General features: G+C 34.7%; 1 protein-coding gene across 3 annotated transcripts in view; it reads right to left on the bottom strand.

The window, feature by feature from the left end:
* The window catches only part of LOC149782122 (uncharacterized), a 132,309-nt gene that overhangs the window by 59,530 nt on the left and 56,118 nt on the right, over positions 1–16,661 (bottom strand). The gene's annotated exons all lie outside the window — the stretch shown is intronic.

Below are 16,661 nucleotides of genomic sequence, written 5' to 3' on the forward strand. Positions count from 1 at the left end.
TAAATGATCAAAATATTGAGTTATGAATTATTTGGATTTACAAAATTTCCAAAAATTACTACTAGTAATTCTATAGCGTCTGATTTACAGTCACTAAAGACATTTTATCTGTGATCATCTATGATTTTCCATATATGTTACTATACAAAAAAAATGACAACAAAAATGAAGGACGACAAGATTACACATTAAGACATGTCAAGAAGTTATTCTCTCTTCTACACAAGGAGATAAAAGCTGAAATTTATTGCCATGCTATGTACTCTGTGAATGAGCCTTCCCAATGATGTGACCATCTTTGACTTTTCACCCAAAGAGAAACTTCCACAGAAAATACTTGATATGTATGCATGTATGTAGGTTATGTATGTATGTATGTATGTGTGTGTGTGTGTGTGTGTGTGTAATTCTGACACATGATACATGTAACTTTCAAGGTAATTCTGGACAAGTATTTAAGAATCCGAGATTGCACTGTCTCACCTTTTGTAAGATGTTATCAATACCAATAAAGGAAGGAACAACCATAGCAAATACAATAACTGTTATCAAATACGAATTCAGAAGATAATTTGGTTGTCTGCTAGAGGTAGCTGCCAGACATTCACTGATACTTGTCTAACACTGTGTGAGAAATATAGCAATAGATTTACCTTTATATTGGGAGATTCATATTTTACAAACAGGAAAATGTGAATCAATTAACAAAAAACAATTAACCATGGGAATTCATTGACAGTTTAGCAGCCAAAATGTTGACACAAAAAAACCTGACCATAAAAAGGTTTATGGATTGTGTTCACTCACTTCCTCGACACAGGTGACAGCGATCTACAGAAGTTATTAGATCTCCCATATGAAAAAGAAGCCCATCAATTTCTCAATAAAAAATCAACTAGTTTACCTATCAACCATCAATGCAACAATAAAACTCATCCCAGAATTATGACCCTCCACAAAGCATTCATTTTTGCAATGTGCAATCATCCAGAAAGAGAAGAAAAAAAAGCACTCAGGATCACAGAGACATTATGTTGCTACCAAGTCGAATCATTACAGATAATAATGTCACAAAGTAATATAGTTTTCTGCAAACTGGGCAATTCCAAGTGCTTTAACAATTTTAAACTTACATCATTGAATGATATTTTCAGAATATTTTCTGACCAAGGTTATCTTTTTCAGTCCATCTCAACATTCATAAACAACTCGCTACTATATAATTATTCTATGGCCAAACAAAAAAATGTTTCTGGTTGGCCAACCATCTCTGTTTCTCACTGCCAACCCTAGCACTCACCCACTCATCCCGGTAAAATTTTAAAAAATCTTTTAAAAATCACAAAATCATATTAAATGTTTTTCTTATAAAAAAAACCAAGTACCCTAATGTTTAAAGCAGAGCAATAGGAAAAGTGTTTTTTAATCTTTTCCTGGACCAATGATTTTTAAATGATTTAACAAGGAATATTTTCATAATTATCAAAATATATTTAAAAACTCAAATGAATCAAGTTTAAAAAAAAAGATTATATTGCCCTTATAAAAACAAAGAAATCCAATACAACAGATGCTAGCTTCTCTGGAACATGAAAATCTGCAGCTCGTGTTATTTAAACAACGTACATTCATTACAGTATTTGCCCATCACCCTGATAGTTTGTATGTCCCTTGTCATTTTAAAACAAAAATGCATCAGAATATAAAGAAAACAAAAAAGTCATTTCATTCATTAATTTAACATTTCTAACATGACTGTTGATCATGGGGTCCCTAACACGTCATCTTGTCTGCATTTCAAACTAAACAAAAACTTTTCAGGCCAGACAACAAGTCTGGTTGTTGAACTTTTCCAGTTCCTGGATAAATCTATTTTCAATATTACACATAAGGTAAAGACTGTGTCATTTGCATTCAATATTTGCAATGTCTAGTTTTTCTCCCCCGAAAAAAAAAAGAAGAAAAAAGAAGAGAATCAATTAAAAAGGGCAAGTAGCTTAGACCTTTTGTACATGGGTTTACAAGGATGTAACACCCCAAATCATACAAATTTAATTTACTAATTCACTCTGCACAATGAACTCTATAATACTCCTGTTATGTGAAAAAACTGACTCACCCATGCAAAAATATGGCATTTGGTTTCAAACACAAACAAGATCACAAGAAATCCCCTGGTAACAATTAGGACAGATATTATAAATTGATGAAATAATTGTGATTTGCATATTTTCAAATTAGTCAAGCGGTACAAGCTGCTGTGATGGTAGGCATTACAATATATAGCAGTTAGAAGTTACTGTTTAAAACTTCCAAAGGTGAAAAGAGTAAAAAGTTGAAAATCTAGACTCACTGTATCACCTATTTTGTACAGATGCAGCAATAAAAAAAAAAATCCACATAAGACACTCAGAGACAAAAAAAAATACTGCCTTCTTATTACTGACGTCTTTTCTAAAAGTTAAATAGGGAAGTAAAATTGCACAAATGAAAGTTTTTTTCCTGTACCAGCAACCACACATCCTTGATATGAATATGTCCAGAACAAAAAGAATTACTGCATTAAAAAAAAAATTATTTTGGTTGGTTGACATCTGCCACTAAAGCTCCACCTCTATTAGTTCTTTTTGAGATGCCCCCTAAGCAAGGCATCTCTCCATGCTATGATAACAGCTTTGATTTGGCTTGGTGGGCAAGCCTGTAAGCTAAGCTCAGCATATACATGTCCTTGTGTTGTGAATCAGACAAAGGAAACCCATCTGGCAACCATCTCAATCACTGAACACTGGCTTCTTTTGATATTACACAAACAGTTCATTTCATTGTACTTTATTAAACGTGTTTCCAATATACACCTACATTACTTCATCAAATATTAATGGATCTGACATACCGTACACAAATCATACTAAAGTTACATTATTTATTACAGAAACTAGAGCGTGCCAAATTAATGTCTATATAAGTACAAGTATCAACTCAAAAAACCATTTATTAACAAAATATTCCTCTTGCTCACATACAATTTATATTATGTAGGAATGAAATGGGCTGGTTGACTTCTAACGACACTCCAGCACTGTACTGGCTATTGTCTAACCCTGGAAATGGGAGCCAAATGCCTTTCCTAAGGAAACAAGGCAGCAGAGATGTAAACCCAACACCCTTGTATTACAAGTCTGATATTCTTCACATCTGTAAACAGTACACATGATTTCTTCTATAGCAATAATAACAAGAATAATAATCATCTCTGTCATCAATCTCATCATCATCTTCTCTTTATTTAGCGAATGTGATTCAATTAACATTCAGACACTAATCTGCTAAACTCTCTCTCTCTCTCTCTATTGACAAATAAAAGTTTTTTTTAAAAAAGTTCTGAAATATTATTCACTAACTTCTTCGTCCCTCTCCCACTTTGATCTTAATACACCTGCCGTGTCATACAAAGAAAAAAGTCTGACAACATAATATGCAAGCCAACAGAAAAATGCCTGACAAGTAATATACAAGCCAACTGAAAAAAGCCTGACAACATAATATGCAAGCCAACAGAAAAAAGTTTCACTTTAAATATGGATTTCAATTTACAGCAAAACATGATGACCATTGTTTTCTGGCAAGAAGGTGAAGAAGTCTGTAATAATTTTGCAGATATAAGAACTATTGCAATTACAATTTAAATGAAATTTTGAACATAAAAAGGACAAGAAACAAAAAAAAAATTAACTGGATGGAAACATGAATTCTGACCTATCTGATCCACTACTGATACTGATGTCATTTCTATAGTCATTTTCAAAGGAAGGGGAAGTGATACAAGCTCCAACATGTATTCTAAATGTAAAGATTTTAAAATAAAACGGGTACAGCTACTGAAGAGTACAACCTCTAACAGCATATCATAAACTGGGTTCATCTCTTTTGTGTCAAACACGTACATTTTTTATACACTGCAACAGACAATGAAATTAACATCACAGTTCAAACTTGATTTTTGACAGGACTACTGTGCAAATAATAACACTCGTAAACACCATCAGAAATACAGTTACTTAGAACAAGGTTAAAGCCAGTTAAATATTTATTTCAGCTCTTTTAATTGGTTTCACTTGTATAATTTACTGCTAACTTAAAATCACTATTGTTTATGTTTTAGGAGCCATGGGTAGATAGATGTTCAGCAACTGCTGGATGTCAGCACCCAAATGATGCCAAGTAATTGTGTAAATGATGATATTGTAGCATCCTTCAATGCATAGTATCTAACAAACAAGGTTATAACACTATGCAATGCATAGTATCTAACAAACAAGGTTATAACACTATGCAATGCATAGTATCTAACAAACAAGGTTATAACACTATGCAATGCATAGTATCTAACAAACAAGGTTATAACACTGTACCAAAGGATTTGGATAGGTGCTAACACAGACTGAAAGATGTGAATGGGTTGCTGGAGAAACTACCATGGGAGACGTTTGTTCTTGTATACATTACTCTGGAAATTTTGTGTGTAGCCAATGGAGACTATGTGAATGGAAAAATAATGTGAAAGTGAGTACCCTAGAAAGCAATACAAGCTGGCTTATCATACTAATCTCTAGAGTGCTGCTAAATATCTGATCCTCTGGTTTGACCCCTTGACCAATAGTTTTCTTCTTACCTGGCAACCTAGCCAGTAAAAAAGGTTGATAAAAATTTGACCATGGACTTTTAAAAAAATCCAAAATCACCAGGTATCATTCATGTCTCAAATGCATGCCTGGCTTAACCATCCACAAAATTTGGTCAATGTTACTTTGTAGAAACCATTTTCTCCTCCAGTCCCAGTGACCATTACTTTTAAATTATTGACCTCAAAACAACAGATGCTTTTCTAAGCTCAAATACAATTCTAATAAAAAAAATTGTCATGGTTTCTAGCATGGGACATAAGTTTTTTTGCAGAAATTTTTACTGCAGGTCCCTTTGACCTTTCAACTCTAAAATCAACTGGTGTCTTCCTTGTCTCAACTGCAAACCTGTCTACCACATTTATCCAAGGCATGTTTGTACCGAATAACTTAAACAGCTTTACAGAAATAGTTTTGCTTTTATTTGGTCTGTGACTATGGCCTCTGACTTTTGACCCCCAGATAAATTGTTGTCTTTATCTCAAATAAATGCCATCCACCAAATATGTTCAATGGAAGTGATACAAATCTGAAGACACATTGCAGGGACCATTTTTCCTCTCAAGAATCACTGTGACCTTGACCTTGGATGCCCAAAACATGAGACTTTCTTATATTAAATGAAGTCATTTAAAACATTTGGTTAATGTATCTGGAAAAATGTTTCATTACGCAGAAATATTTTTCCTTTCTTTTCAGTCACTTAGGCTCAGAACATTAGAACTAGAAATCAATAGGTATCTTCCTCGTCCCAAATGCAAGCTACTTTCAAAGTCGGGCAAAGGTAGATGGTGGAAAACTCTTCATAATGTAAAGAGAGATCAGATTTGCAAATGGATGGAAAAAAGTCACAACATGAAAAGCATATAAAAATGATGGGCGGATTGAGATGAAGCAAAGGAAGCCGCTCTACTTATAACAAAATAACTATGGTAAATCAAATCGAAGAGAATCACCAGACCAAATGCCAGCAACATTCCCATTTAAGCACTGCATGTACCCCCTTTACGATTCAATTTTAAAGTTTTTCCTTCATTATGTTATCTGGTCCTAAAGTGATAACAGTCTCAAGTTTCCCAGAGTAGGATCAATTTCCACTTTTTGTTATCAACATCTGCAGATCCCTATGCTGATGCTAAATACCAGATTCTTACCATGTGGATTCAAATTTGGCACATATCTGTTGGAATGAATCTAACCTTTAGGCAACAAATGCCATAAATCTTGAAAAGTAGATATATCAAAAGCTTACCTCCTACACTTGCCAACAAAAACACCTACACAATTTTTTTTTTAAAATCATGAAATTTTGTTTTGGCTTTTTTGGGGCAGGGGTGCCAGATTGGACGCCTGTAAAAATATTTTAAATACCATCACTGCACATAAGATATGAAATCACAAAATCATTTACCATGGTACGCTATGTAGAACAAGACATTAAAATGCAGATGAAGGCCTTGAATTTCTGTCGACAAAATATCAAATTCAAGCGCCGATTCTTTTAAGCAGTTACTTTTATTAATCTATACTGTAATGCTGGAGCTTTTAAGCAAAAAGTAACTACTACACCTTCCTATAAATTTCAACTGAAATTTTATTATATCATTTTTTTTTCCTCAAAACTACACGGGTATAGCTGAATTGTTTGTAACTTTAGTCTGCTTTTTAATGACACAAAATTACACCCCAAAAATGCTATACAATGCAAAAGACAACATAAAATATCAAAATTTGTATATCATATTTCTTGAAAGGAACTTTTTTTTAAAGCATATGTCAAGCAAATAACTTCATTTAGTCATCACAAGTACCTTTTCAGGATGCAATCTGACAGCCTGCAGTCCACACATAATTACTCTTTTCAGGAGACGATTTGGCTGCCTGCACAGTCCATACTTTTAAATTTTTAAATCATTTAGACTGAATTTTTGAGCACTACCATTTATGCTTTGTATTCCCATAACATTTCTCTCTGAATTCTGCCCTATTTTGGAGGGGTCCAAAAATATAAGAAAAATTCATATAAAATTATATCTGAACTGATATATGTATGCATGCATACATTCAATGCAAGTAATTGTTCTTGTGTTTGAATGTGCTTAATTCGTTACATCCAGGACTTGTGGTCTGGAAATGTACATTTAAACTAGGTGTAATTCTGATCAAGGTGGTGCTGAGAAAGCAAGATCAATTCTAGTGAAAAGATACAGTGTTCAATTAAGCTAGGTCTGCAAAGCAATAAATCTGAAATAATTGTCTGACAGCCTGAGGAGTAAAACAACCAGAATGAAACACATAATCCTCTTCCTGTTCCTAAATGTATCTCTCTCACTGGAGAGTGGCTCAAGCTGTGCAAATCAATACCATAGGTTGTCTGGGCTGAAAACTGTGTGGGTTGAACAATCAATGTGGCTTTGGTTTTACTGCTCTAATGTGCAATTATAAAGCTGCCATCTAAAACGGTCTACCTCTGGATTCCTGTTACTATGGCAACTTGTCACAAACAACACTAATTGAGGTTGATAGAACTTGACAGAAAATCAGGAGGGCTATGAAGTCCAAAATCAATACACAATCTGAAAATCCAATTACTCTGGCCATTATTGGAAGAATGAAGGCACCCAGCAATTTTTCTGCGCAATTTCTGAAAAGCTCTCAAATTCATCTTCCTGCTAGGGAAGGCCATATGAAGAGACTAACATCTTTCTTAGTAATACTGCAAACACACTTCATTCTGGCTGCCGTCAAAACCCCAAAAACGAAACTATTTACAGATGACAAATTATGCATGGTCAGTATGATATTAAGATGTTATGCAGACACCCTTGATTCTTGTGGATGCATGATTAATTGTAGTCTACTTACCAGAAGGTACAAATCTTGAAAAAAATTCTAATTTGAATGTTAAAAATGTTTCACTCAGTTCCAACTACAAATATGTACAGCTGATAATTGTGTATGCATGCTAAACCACATATCCTGGGCAAATATAGAAGCAATTGTCCAAGGCCAGAGTACTGCTACAACGCAGAAAAAAAGTACTTTCAAGACTTTGTAGTACCAATTAAAGATGACAGTATAATCTGGATGTAAAAGAACATGCTCACAATTCTAGCTCTTCCAGCATGTGCAATTTCCTAAAATACTCACCCCCCATAAGTAAACACTGAAGTATGCACTGCTGCTACGGGGTTTAATACTTTATCAATCTTTAAACATAGGAAATGTAAATAAACTGAAATTATGAGACGTGTTTTTTTGTCACACACATTTCCTACACCTGTAATAAACACTATCACATACAATACAAAGACTTACTCCACTGTTTAGATTTTGAATCGCCCCAAAGTATCTAAGAACATGAACTTTTTCCGATGATACTTCAGATTTCACACTCAAACTTCTTCAATTCTGCCCTATTTATTCACATGTAACTCTTATAACTATTCATTATCATCATCACAATCATAAAAAAAAAAAACTTATCATTTTAGTGTGATTCACCGAAAACAAGGTTAAATTTTAGAATGAAGGTGTGGTGTTTTCAGAATATGAGGAATTTAGTTAAGAAATAGGGCTCTTGTGCATATGGCTGATTTTTGAATGCGAACTTTGAGACAGAAGTGCAAGAACAGACATTGAAGAATTCCTGAAAGGTGAAAATTATCATCAAGAATAAAAATGCAATATATTACCAGCAAAGATACAACTCAATGAATGGATTTAATGAACCCAAATTATTTTACCCTTTTATTTATTTGACAATTAATTGACAACATCTAACTCATAACGATATTCATACACTGGCAGTGGCAAAACAAAAATGAAAGATATTTCTTATGAATATAATTGGATAGTAGCACTGATTCACTGCCTTATGTATTATTTATTTTATCAACCAAGATTATGTACATAAAAAAGAATCTCCTTACATATGACATGATTCATAAATCAACCAAGCTTGCAAGATAAATGTTTTCAACTGAAGACACTATTATCCTTTTTGGCTTCACCTCTGTCAATTTATAGCTAACTGGTTATACATTTCATACACGTGACTAAACTTAAGCCGTATTTATCTGTTGGATCTCATCAGACTATCAAGTTCTGACTGGTGTCTGGATTGATGATCTCATATTCTCTTTACAATACAAAAATAAAACAGGATCTGGATACAATGGAGTCACAACAAGTTTTGTACAACCTTTGTTATTTTCTCTGCAAAGAAAATGAACCGTAACTTAGGATTTCCTAATTTCATTCTCTAAATAATCACAAATCTACAAAACTTTCCTCCATTATATGGATTTTTTAAAATAAAAATCAAACGTAAATTGCAAACTTACTTGGCGTGTCCTTGGGAAAGGCACTTAGCTTCAATTTCCTATGTATGATATAGCCAATAATGTGTTGACAGTGCAGTTAAAAATAGGGATGTACACCCTAAAGATTTTCAAGCTGCTGATGTAGGTTTGCAATTTTATCACACAAACTTAACTCAATTTTATCACACAACGACCTTGACTTTATCACACACGGACCTCAAAGACATTGCAAAATATCCTTACATTTTTGCAGTATTGTGGAAAATGGTTTACATTTAAAGCAAATCAAGCATTAGTGTACAAATCAACCACGAAAAAGAACCCGTCAACCTGGATTGCCTGTAATTGACTTATATTTTAATTATCAAATCAAATTTACAATGGGCAGTAGATGAAGAAACCAAACAAACTTTATATTTAACTATATTATTAATTTATTTTGATCATGACCACAACAAAATCCACTATCTTCAAATTTGTATGTGGAAAAAAAATCATATGCATGACCAGCCTGTATGTATGTACGTACGTACATCGTATGTATGTATATATGTATGCATGTATGTGCGTGCGTGCATGCATGCATGTATGTATGTAAAAGATTACTGGAAGAATACATATCAACTATGTCTAAACCAGTAAAAACAATTTTGAGAAGTGTAAGGCATGCTGTGCCTACATCTCAGTTGCCCCAATTCTGTTTTTCTTTACATGTGTGACGGATTTCCCATTTTGTTAACATAGTTTCTACTTAAAAAAAGAAAACAAATTTAGTGGTGAACCCTGAAAGCATTAGATGATTCATGTAGATTGAGAAAAAACTTAAAATAATAAATCTTGCTTCCTTGTTTAGAGGAAACAAGGATGGAACTCCATTTAAAGCATTAAATGTAGTTGCACTTTCTAAACTTGTAGTATAAAAAAATAATGTTTTCATTCAACACATTTTTCAAGCTGAAAATAAAATAATTTTGAACAGTGTAAAAAGTGTGCTGTATGTCCTACATCTCAGCTGGCCCAAATTGGTTTCTCTTAAGAGTGTTGGATTTCCCCTATTTTGTTAATATAGTTTTGACTTAAAAAAAAGAAAGAAAAAAAAAGAAACTAGATTAAGTGATGATCCCCAAAAGCATTGTGACATGATAGGTGCAAATTGAGAAAGAAAAAAAAATCGAGATATTAAATCTTACTTCCTTTCTAAGTAGAAATGTGGAAGTCTAATTACAGCACGAAATACCGCTGCACTTCATAAAAACTAACAGTAAAAAATCCACTGTTTGCGATCAAACATTTTTAAAGCAAAAGTAACCAAAACGATGTTGAATATTGGACAGTTTTCAGTATCACATCACACAAGAGGAAATGTATACAAAAATCATCTATGCTATAATAAATTGAATCTGTGAATATATTTCTTCCATATATATGCAAATTGGGTACACTACAATAGCCGAATGTCGTTCTATTTCTTGCCATTTGAGGCAATCGTATGAAACTCTTCCAAGTCTATCGCTCTCCGTCCCATGCATTATGATTAGGTTTTGGTAGACTTCAGCTATTGTGAACATAAAAGGGTTTCCAACAAATCTTGACACCTGGTACAAAGATTCTTTGTCATACTATTCGAGTTTATTTTAAAAGAAGTGTACTTTTCATTCGACCCCCTTTCAAATATAACCTTTTCATTTAAAGAAAGCATTCAGTAAAAGAAAGCTCGCCATGAAAGGCCTCATAGTTTGTTCTAACAATTGTCTTCTAAATTCCATTCAACCTGTACCAACTATCAGTCCCTTATCACGTCCCGCTATTTACAATTCTTGACAAGCCTTTGTGGAAATATAAAAGCTTCTTAACCCGGCAGGGGGTTCCAGATCCCATCTCCAACACGACAAAATGTAACTTCAATAGAGTTTTGGCAAAGCACAATCGTATGCCTGGAAGCGCATGAGGCCCGTAAGAGGGTAAAAAAGTAAACAGCAATTATTATTTTTTTTTAGTTCGCTACGGCGTTTTTCTTCTCCACTAGACTAAATAATTAATGTTTATCCTGCTGGCAATACATGTATCTCTATTACACCAGCTAGAAAGAAATCAGATAATTGTAGCTTGGGGCCATGGTGATTCTTGTCTGAATGTACATGTATCCAAGAACTATTATATGGAAGTCCTTTCTTGCATGTAAAGTACCGAATTTCTTAAGAGTCATTGCTAATTTTAAGGCCCTGATAAAATCAAAACATAAACAGCTGACACACCTAGTCAACTTTTATGCGTCTTCACTAAATATAGTGCCAACATTTGCAAATAGCTTTCCTTGTTTCCTGGCTCATACAGGGTGTGGCTGCTGAACTCGTTTAGACAGATAGTTGTATCAGCCCAAGTAGGTATTTAACAGACAAAACGTAAATTCTAAAGTAAACACCAGAAGTGTGCCTTAATACCGCTTCTCCTTACATGTAATACGTTAACCACAGTTACATTTAGCAAGGGCTGAGTCATTTTTTTCCCCTGCTAGACAACAAAACACTATAAAATACACAATTTCATGAACGTTTCAGATTGAACATAAAACCTGTACACTCCTCAGATTGCTAGAAAGTTTTTCAACCAATACAGATACTGAACCACTAATGGGGAAGGGGATTAATCATGTATTAATGATTTAACATGTGTTACCATTATCTGTTACATTTATTTATTTCTAAACGTTACACAATTGTAATATTTTTACACACACGCATGGTTTTAACTTCCGAACTTTTTGGTCCATTCATTTTTACATTTTTCGAACTTAACCTCTTGTTAGTACTACACAGACACTTTCATGCAGAAGTGCAGAAATACACACACACACACACACCAGTTGATATTTTACGAGTCTGAAAACATTGTGATTGTTCTGTTTGTCTAAATTTAAAATTAATAGAAGACACGAAAGCCATGTACTGGTCAATTATTGTTTGATGAAAACAAAATATGAAAGCCATGTACTGGTCAGTTATTGTTTGATGAAAACAAAATATTAAAACCATGGACTAGTCATGAAAAATTACACCAAAAAAAAAAAAAAAAAAAAAACCAGGTATATTTTATGAATTTTTTTTCCCGGAACATTAAATATTCTTACTCAAAGTACCAAGAAATTCATGAAGTTGCACGTGTCTGCAGAACTTTGTGGAATATAACATTACCACATTTACTAATGTCCAGTCAATGTGCAAACTGCACTGACCCAGATCTGCCATCACAAAATGCAGAGGGAGATAATTGTCTCTGAGGTTTTCTATGAGAAATCAACAGAACAAACAACAGTGACCCTGATCTGTTGGGTTTTGATGCAATGGTAGATCAGGGTCTATGCTGTTTGCGATTCGAGTATATACAGTAGATGTTTAAGTTTACATTCATTCCTTATGACGGTGAAGACCCCTTGGGTATATTTAATTTTACGAGTTTCTACCATGAATTACATTTGATTTTATGAAGCTTCATCGATTGTTTATCGTTTTATTATCACTATGCTCAATATTCTTATCTTTTATGTTACTACAGTTCAAAGCCTTATTCCGAGAACACCTTCTAGATAAGTGTATGTACATTCAAGTCGCTTTTCACCGGGTCTTGGACACCACTCCTACATTTGAATATTTCACAGTAATCTATCAGTCTAGTTAGTATTGACTTTCCACCGAGTCTTCAGGGCTGTAAGAAACATGCAATGCCTGTTCTAGCAAGTTCACCCAGCCTTTTACAAATCTGAAGCACCAACAATAAATGCCTTGTTCAACTTGGCTTAGTTTTCTCTATGGCTGACCCAACTCTAAATTTAAGCGTTCTTGCCCAATCCGATTTGAGGTTTACCATTACTTGCTCTGCCATTCAAACACCGTATTTCAAAGTGCCCTTATGTGCTTGGGCAGTCATCCAAGTAACTAAGCACATGTCTGCTTGCAAGGCGTTATGTTGCCTGGGCTTTTTCAAATACTGCACAGTCCCAATCCTGACCCTGTTCATGGGGGGCATGTGCTGATAGAACTTGCACAGAACAATGGCTTGTTTGGTGGTTTATAGGGAATGTACTGGAATAATTTAAGATGTTATCTTATAGTTCAAGCTGTAAGAGTGTGTGGTTATATCCAGTTTACCTGATATACCATGATACTGTCATGGGGAAAATGGTTCTTACAAAGAGATCTTGTAACCTTTATCAATGTGAAGCAAACAATTCTAGTGATTTTTTTTTTTTTATAACACCAGCATATTTTCTTCCGACTATTATGCCAATACATAAATGGTAAAACTCCACACATACAATTTTTATTTTAATGAATTTTATTTCGAATTTTATACAAATATGAAGAATAAATGTGCTTTGCAATAAAATCCACTTTATTGTTATAGACTGCATAAATAAATGTACATGAAGTGACAACATAATCAATACTGTTTCAGTTTCCCCAATCGTCCCTCGGTCTACAGACTTACTGATGCTGGGTAAGCAGACATTTGGAAATCTCACTCCAGGCTTTGGAATCTACTTGAAATGGAAAAATCCAGCCTTCTGATGTCAGAATATTTTCAAGTATAATTTGGAGAGAACAAATTTTCATAAACCAGGAAGCCTGATTTGTAATGAATGCTTTAATGCACTGGTTGGTGAAGGTTGTGTGTCATTCTCAACCTTCAAAAACCTTAGTATCAATGTAACTACAGCTAAAACCAGTTATAACGCGATTTGTTATAATACGATTCTGCTTATAACGCAATGGCAGCATGGCTCCCATTTTTTAATTTAAGGTGACCTCTCTTTTTAACATTAATTTAAGGTGACCTCTCTTTTTAACATATTAAATATACACTCCCAAAAAAGCTGATTATTCATATCCCAAGCAGATTTTTCATCCCAGCACTGCGTTTAATGTTGCCTTAACTTCGCCGTGTACCATTTCTGCCATATCAGCATGTATACAATTAAAAACTGAAGTATATTTGATGTCTGATGAAACCCAGTGAACAAAACAAACGATATCTGATCAAGGTTAGTTAAAACTGATGTCATTGAAATTTCATTGCACTTTTACTATGGGGAAGTTTTTCAAAATATTTATTAATGCGATCCCACTCATACTGTAATGTTCTTCTTTGGATCCCAAGCATCACATTATAACAGGCTTTACCTATATTTGCATCTGTGCAAGCAACACTTATATAGTAAAGATATCTCAAGTATGCATTGCCCTATTACACTTTAAATTTTTGTTACAAAGTTACTACCTATTCAATGCTGTTAGCGCGATTATTCTGAATACATTTTCTAAAGCCTTGCATCCTTTAGCTCTTCTATTAATGCCAAACAGTTTGTGACAGTATCTGGCCAAAAACGTTTACAAACCGTGTATCACATTAAAGAGTCACTAGACCTGAAAACATAAAATATCTTTGTTCTTATACCTACAATGACAAGACTGGACCATATCAAATCATCTTGAAGCTTTAGAAAATTATTTTAGCTGCTGCTAGATCCTTTATAAATAACCAGGTGCAACATTATTAAGATATTTCATATTTCCACTAGGAGCTACACAATTTTAAATAAATCAGTTACCATGATCAAACATTGTGTCACTGGCCCTTGAATATTTGACCCCCAAAACACTCCAAGTTTATAACATATACTTGCTTACAAGTTGCACAGAACTGTAAACAGCATAGACAGATATCCCTGTAAACAGAAGTGACACATATCACCCTGTATAAAGAATAGCAAGTACAGAACACCAAATGAATAGATGGGCAGAACATTTTGAAGAACTGTTGAACAGGCCAGTACCACTAAATCACCCAGAAATCCACCCAGCCAGGGCATATCTCCTCATAAACTATGACTATCCCACCAGAGATGAGATCAGGAAAGCCATCACCCTGCTGAAGAACAGCATGGCAGCTAGACCTGATGACATCCCAGGAGAAGCCCTCAGAGCAGACCTTGAGGCTTCAGTGGAAACACTTTATGAAGATCTGAGAGGAACAAGAAATACTAACGGACTGGACGGAGGGAATCCCTCATCAAGATCCCAAAGAAAGGTTACCTCAGCAATTGCTCCAACTACAGAGGAATTACGCTCCTGTCAGTACCAGGGAAAGTCTTCAACTGGGTCCTCTTGGAGAGGATGAAGGAGGCCTTTGACCCACAGTTACAATATGAGCAAGATGGCTTCCGGCAGAACAGATCGTTTATGGACCAAAAAGCACTCTCCGCATCATAGTCGAGCAATTGTTGGAGTGGAATTCTTCACTCTACATCAACTTTGTTGATTATGAGAAGGCATTCAACAGTGTGGATCGAGAGACATTCCAGAAACGTCTTAGCCACTACGGCATTCCAACCAAGCTGGTGATTCTGATCAAGAACGGTTAAAACGGAATGTCCTGCAGAGTCATTCATGCAGGACAACACATAGACAGCTTCCTAGTGCAGACTGGCGAAAGGCAAGGCTTTTTGCTGTTGCCATTACTCTTCCTTCTCTTCATCGACTGCATTATAAAGACCTCCACCAATGGGCGGAGAAATGGGATTCAGTGGACATTGTGCAGTCAACTTGAAAACCTGGACTTTGCTGATGACTTAGCGCTCTTGTCCCATGGTCAGCATCAAATGCAGGACAAGACTGACATAGACATAGATCTCCCGTTGCATAATGCATGTATATACATTACTGGACAGCAGATCAGGGTTCATGCTGGTTGCATCTGGACATGATTTATAAGCAGGTATATATGGTAACCTCCCGATACAGGAAGCAATTATTGTCCAAAGGTCTTAAAGCTGAAGCTTCCACCAAAAGCAGCTGCTAATGATAATGAAGAAAACTACTTTACTAAATGCCATTACCACACATAAAATATGTTAAGCCTCTTTGATGTACGAGAGCAGTAAATTATTAATGTCTTTAAAAAAAAAAAGCAGGTTTAAATAGCTTGATATATGACAAGAACTATTTAAATCAAACTTGAATTAGAACTGCCACTGAATAACACTAGCCACATTTCTGCTCCTCTTGCTACTTCTCTTGATAGAATTGATTTCTTGTGAAATCCTACATAAATAATAAAAACAGTAAAAAGTTTAAAAAAGCATCTGGTGCTACTTCTGTAGCTACTGCTACGGCCTAATTAAATAAATAGGATAAGCCAAAAATGTACTTGAAAAAACAGGAATGCCCCACCTCACTGCTTGAGAAAATCACCTAACTACAAAATCTTTACTACAAGCAAAACAGATTAACAGATACATGGACTGGTGAACATGGACAAAATTATAGCACAATTGTGACCGGGCATAGAAATGGTATCCATGGCAATATGATTGGTGTCCCACTTTTCTATGAATAAAACATGACCATAGGTACCTATACACATGCCAGATTTGAACAATTAAGGTGGGACTATTTTACATGGATTTTTAAGGCAATTATGTTAAAGTGGGTAATCAATTATGTACTAGTAAATGAAGTTGTCACTGACACTATGAAGGCAATCTGCTTGATACATGAAGCTTTCACTGGGGACTGGATATATGGGAAAGCTTGTCAGTAGCTTCTCGTGGGTCGGTGTTTTTTCCCCAGAGTTTCCCCAGGTTCTTCTTCCATTGTTT

The sequence above is a fragment of the Sinohyriopsis cumingii genome, chromosome 15 (genome assembly GCF_028554795.1).
Source record: "Sinohyriopsis cumingii isolate HCF-2022 chromosome 15, ASM2855479v2, whole genome shotgun sequence".
NCBI classification, from domain to species: Eukaryota; Metazoa; Mollusca; class Bivalvia; order Unionida; family Unionidae; genus Sinohyriopsis; species Sinohyriopsis cumingii.